Genomic DNA, 6,000 nt, shown 5'->3' on the forward strand with positions numbered 1-6,000 from the left:
GGGTTGAGAGGAAAGGTTCCGTCGGTGCGTTTGGATTATAGTTTCAACAATCGAGAACTATAACCAGCTCTATCTTGTCGCTACTCCGGTTCAAATTCTACGCTCATTCGTTCCATTCCACTTCAATCCTCCTTACCTTGAATTTGGCACTCTGGGTTTGGTATCTTCGGTCCCTAAGGACTACGTTGTGAGTAGGCTTTACATTTATGATTGTTTGATTGTGCATCTACAATTATTTTGATATATATATATATATATCTATTATGATCTTTGAATTATAGCTATATTTGCTTTGAACGATTTTGAATTGATTAAAATAATTGATTTATTAGAATTAAATAACTCATTTTTATGAAGTTTATACTTTTAGAACTATACATGAGACTATATATATTTTTGATGAAGTTTTGCATTATTCTAAAATGTTTGATTTTATTTGAATATTTGTTTTTGAAGAATTGAAGTATTTGTTGACACTCACTTTAAAAATTGTGAAATATATTTGAAATCTCTTATGGTTGAAAAAGTATGATTGAGAAAAGATTTATGATGAAAAAGTATTATCTGATTTGATTTGATTTGATATGATTTGATTCGATACCTTATATATTTGAAAGATCAAATATTTGTTGTATTTGAAATTGTATATTTTGAATTGGTTTGGGAGGCTCGTATTAGAAAACCGTAGTTAACGGCGGTTATGACGTTAACTTAGATGCATCTAACTCAGACTCCAGCTAGCAGGGGTGTTGCTAGCCTAACGTGTAGGCCACACGTTAGATCTGTTATTCTGTTAGGACACACAAGAGGAAAGGGCTACCCATAGAGGTGGAGCCGCCCAAGTGTGGACTTTTGATTTGATTTCTGTATGAGAACTCCCTTATTGATTCACTTATTATTATCAACTATTACTTTCTAATTAAAATTACTTTAATGATAATGTTTGTATAGTTTCATGTTAATTATAGATGTATTGTTTAGTCACTCAGTTGCAAAACTCACCCCGTTTTTCTAAAAATATTTTTCAAGAACAAATATTTGACTGTGTGAGACTTTCTATTCAAGAGTAACAGTCTGCAATGAGTACCTATTCTTTGTCAATTCCTAGAAGTATATGCTCCATATGTCACAGGTAGGACCAACCATTCTTAGTTTATTATTTGTTGCTGAATTGGTGACTGATGTGACTGTAACTAGGTAATCTTGGTTATTATCTTGTAAAAATTTCTATTGAAAGGCGGTAATAAACCCTCTTAATTGCTTGTGTTGTTGTTGGAGATTATATGCCTGATTTGTAGTTATATATGGCGGATTAATAAATGTTTTGATTTCTTTGATACGATCAGGACTTGATAATTTCGAATTGAAGTTTGTCATGATAAACTTGTGATCTGTACAATACTTTTGTGACACACTTGAGCATCTGAATTTTTTTCCCTTCAAAATTAATTATTTTATTGACTAGAAAAGTTGTTCCAACTCTCTCAGCATGTTGTTCTAAAGTTTACTCAATATTATCTCATTGGTGGTCCATTATATGATGCTTAACGTAAAAGTTAGTTACTCTAGTCAGCACTATAAGATTTATGTAAAAATGTTTAGTATTGCATTCACATTCTCAATAAAAAAATGTTTAATGACCTTGCCTTGTTTATTTTTCTTTTTTCTACATTGTTTTCTTTTAAAAAAAAAAAAACCTAATTAATTTTTAACATGTCAAAACTATCAAGTATTGTGCTTATCATATAATCTGTGTTATGTGACGGTTTCTTATATATAGGATTATCGTGTTTCTATCTTTAGAGTGGCACATTTTTTACAATTTTCTGATGAATGTTCATTTTGCTTTGCTTTATTTATGGGTTTAGCTTATCTGTTCACATGCCGTGTCTAATTATGTTTTTTTTTTCTTCCCTTTTCTCTAGTTTAAATGGTTGTTGTACATGCAAAACCTTTTTATGTCTATTATTCATACTCGTGAATTTTTATTTTGCTCTGCCCAAATTGTTTGTGGATTTGGCTTGTTTTTTTATTTTTTTCCCTTAAAATGCTCCTAGCCCGTGGTTTTAGTTGTGGTGGTACATCTTTTTATTTACCTCTATGGCCTTTGCCCTTACAAAGTTACAATTATACTTTTGTACGTATTTTGAAAGCTGTGTTGTGTTACTTTGTAGTGACACACCGACGATTTCTTTGGTTTTTAAGTAATGCCAAGCATCATAAATGTTTTTGTCAATAAACTATTTTTGTTACTATATAATTTTCTCAAATGATGGTTGTGAAATGAATTGAGTTAGCGAATGGATGTTTGATTCAGATCTATCATCGCTTATTGGGTGCAGATGCTTTATATGCTTCTGGTGATTGTGTGATTGCAGACTATGTGCTCTAGTGTAATAAATTTATCAGCTTGTCCTTTTACAGCCTGTTGAGCTTTGATTCATTTGTTTTAATAGTGAAAGGCAGTGAGATAAATTAGTTTTGTACTTTTGGCTGGATTATCTTGGCTAATAGGATTGTTGTTTTTGTTATGTAGTTTTGAATTTTGGTGATATTTAGTAGCTGGCTTTGTATTAAGTTACTCCTTCTTACTGATGGTTTCAAAAAAAAAAGGGGGGTTTTCTTTTTCTGATTTTGTTTTATTTGCAGAATCAATATTTTCTATTACCCCATGGTTTTGTTGATTATCTAACTATGTCGCGGATTCTACTTTGTTTGCCCAATAAGGATTTTAATTGATTAAAGAGTCTCTGCATTGAGGGTTTTGTGTTAAGTTGTTCCTTTTTGGCCAATTTTTTCCTTGGTAACAATCACAGTGTATTTTGAATATTGTCTATTAGAAATTCTGAAAATCGACTGTTTTACTACTAGTATTTTGCCTTAGTTCATAGCCCACATCTTAGGTTGACATTTCTTCATACGTTAAGGGTTTGATTATCAGTTGTACTATTATTCTTTAAATTTGCACATCATGATCTAAGTAAAATTTATTTTAAATTGTTGTATCAACCATTTTTCTTCCAAAGATATATAGGCTTTACAAAGTTCTTAACATGATCGAATTTTTGAGGCAGTCACATTGATTCATTAGTCTGCTGCTTAACTGATCCTATGTTGTATGACTTTTTTTGAGACATCACTTTGCTGGTTTCAAGTTGCTCATGATTGCAACTAATTGAAATATGTTGTCGCCTATCGATATTCTTGAGCTTCACTAAATCCGTGGTTTTATTACTCCTTAAGTGCGCTGCATTGTAATGGTGGTTGAGTAATGAAATTCAAAACTTTGCTAGATTAGTGGTATTGTTTCCCAACTAATGGCATTTTGTTTGTTTATCAATTGGTGTATATGTAGCACATTTGTTAGTTTATTATTTGGGATTGTCGATTGCTAACCTAAAGGATGGCTAGGGCCAATGCTATGTTTGAGTAAGCGAAACTATTCATACTAATATGCTGCTTTCACAATGCCCTTAAAGAGCCTTGTAGATCGATTAAATTCCTTCCTTCTGTTTAACCTTCCTACCTCTTATCACTTGACATTTAAGGTTAATATGCATAATATGATTTGAAAATGTTTTGCTGGCTATATCTTGCATGCTTGGTTTGATGTGGTGGTTATGTTTGTCTCTAAATCTGGAATCTGGCCATGTATATTATGCTTAATTCTTCACCTTGCCTCTCTTTTTTCTCATCCTTATCCACCACATAATTGAACTCGAACTCTTGGAATCTCATATGATTGTGCTTTTTAATTATTGCTTTATGTTTTGGGTGTATTGTTGGAATTTGTGTTACTCTATATGTTTTACACTTTTGGCTATGTTATTTGGACTCCACTTAGAGTTTGTAGTGTGCTTTTGAAATTTTTCGTATCATTCTAATTATGCAATTTGTTCTTTGTGATTGATGGTGCTTCATATCGATTCCTTTTGTTACATTGTATATGTGAATATTAAGAAAATGTACAGCATTTGATCGTTGCATAATATCTGCAAAATATTTTTCTTTATGCATTGGGTTCAATTTGTATCTGGATATAATATTATATAGTTAAAGTGCATAAGTTCTTTCCTACAACTTTGCTCAGATAGCTTGATTTTTAGCCTTGTTCTTATCTATTTGTGCAAATTATTAAACTTATGGTGTCATGATGTGGTCATACTTCTTTCGGATAAGGTTGTCTCAATGTTCTTTTCTTTCCTTATTCCTAAATGCATCATTTCTTGCATCAGGGTCTAGTTGTACGAAATAGATGTGACTTGTACTGCCGAAGAGGCAAAATAAATAGTAAGTTGGTTTGAAATTCGGGGACCGAATTTCTAAAGGAGGGAAGAATGTAATAGCTCAAAAAAAAAAAAAACAAATTTGTGGGCCACTCTTCCTTTACTTTTTCCCTAACCCTAATCACACAAAAACACTCTCTCTCAACCCTCAATCCCTCACTAGCCGTCGAACTCCCAACCCCGCTCCTCACACACCCTCTTCGTAGAAATACACACTCACGGACGCACTCCCCTCGCTCACCCTCACGCCGTCGCTCATCCCCACACACACGCACCTACACTGACGCGGAGAAGAGAGGGAGGTCGCTGCTGCCGTTCATGCCCATCGTTGCCAACTGCACCGTCGCGGAGGAGCGTCTCTGTCGTCGCGAGCTGCAACCGCCGCCATTGAAGCCACCCTCGCCGTCGTCCTTGAGCGCTAGTGAGAGAGAGAGCTCAAGGAAGAGAGGAACGCTGTCCCGCCATGCACCGTCGTCACTGGAGCTGCACCGCCGCCGAAGACCCGCCGCCGTCCATGGAGAGTCGTCGTCGTCTGGGTCGCTGCCGGGGGAAGAGAGCTTGCACAAGGGGTTGTTGGAGTGGCTCACCGCTGCCGCAAGAGCCACTGCACCTCTGGCCGCTGGGAAGTCACATTGAGGTCGCCGTTCTTCTGCCGCCGCCGCTGTCGGGGTTTCTGGTCAATGGGTATGGTGCTGTTGTTGCCGGAACCACCACCGGTGCTGTCGCTACTTGTTTCCCTTAAGTCTGAGTCGTTGTAGTTGCTGAGAAAGTGATTTGGAGCTGAGGTTGTGCCTGCCGCAATTTCGGGTTGAGAGGAAAGGTTCCGTCGGTGCGTTTGGATTATAGTTTCAACAATCGAGAACTATAACCAGCTCTATCTTGTCGCTACTCCGGTTCAAATTCTACGCTCATTCGTTCCATTCCACTTCAATCCTCCTTACCTTGAATTTGGCACTCTGGGTTTGGTATCTTCGGTCCCTAGGGACTACATTGTGAGTAGGCTTTACATTTATGATTGTTTGATTGTGCATCTACAATTATTTTGATATCTATTATGATCTTTGAATTATAGCTATATTTGCTTTGAACGGTTTTGAATTGATTAAAATAATTGATTTATTAGAATTAAATAACTCATTTTTATGAAGTTTATACTTTTGGAAACTATACATGAGACTATATATATTTTTGATGAAGTTTTGCATTATTCTAAAATGTTTGATTTTATTTGAATATTTGTTTTTGAAGCATTGAAGTATTTGTTGATACTCACTCTAAAAATTGTGAAATATATTTGAAATCTCTTATGGTTGAAAAAGTATGATTGAGAAAAGATTTCTGATGAAAAAGTATGATTTAATTTGATTTGATTCGATTCGATTCGATACCTTATATATTTGAAAGATCAAATATTTGTTGTATTTGAAATTATATGTTTTGAATTGGTTTGGGAGGCTCGTATTAGAAAACCGTAGTTAACGGCGGTTATGACGTTAACTTAGATGCATCTAACTCAGACTCCAGCTAGCAGGGGTGTTGCTAGCCTAACGTGTAGGCCACACGTTAGATCTGTTATTCTGTTAGGACACACAAGAGGAAAGGGCTACCCAAAGAGGTGGAGCCGCCCAAGTGTGGACTTTTGATTTGATTTCTGTATGAGAACTCCCTTATTGATTCACTTATTATTATCAACTATTATTTTCTAATTAAAATT

Source organism: Arachis ipaensis, chromosome B03, assembly GCF_000816755.2.
Source record: "Arachis ipaensis cultivar K30076 chromosome B03, Araip1.1, whole genome shotgun sequence".
Classification (NCBI taxonomy): Eukaryota; Viridiplantae; Streptophyta; class Magnoliopsida; order Fabales; family Fabaceae; genus Arachis; species Arachis ipaensis.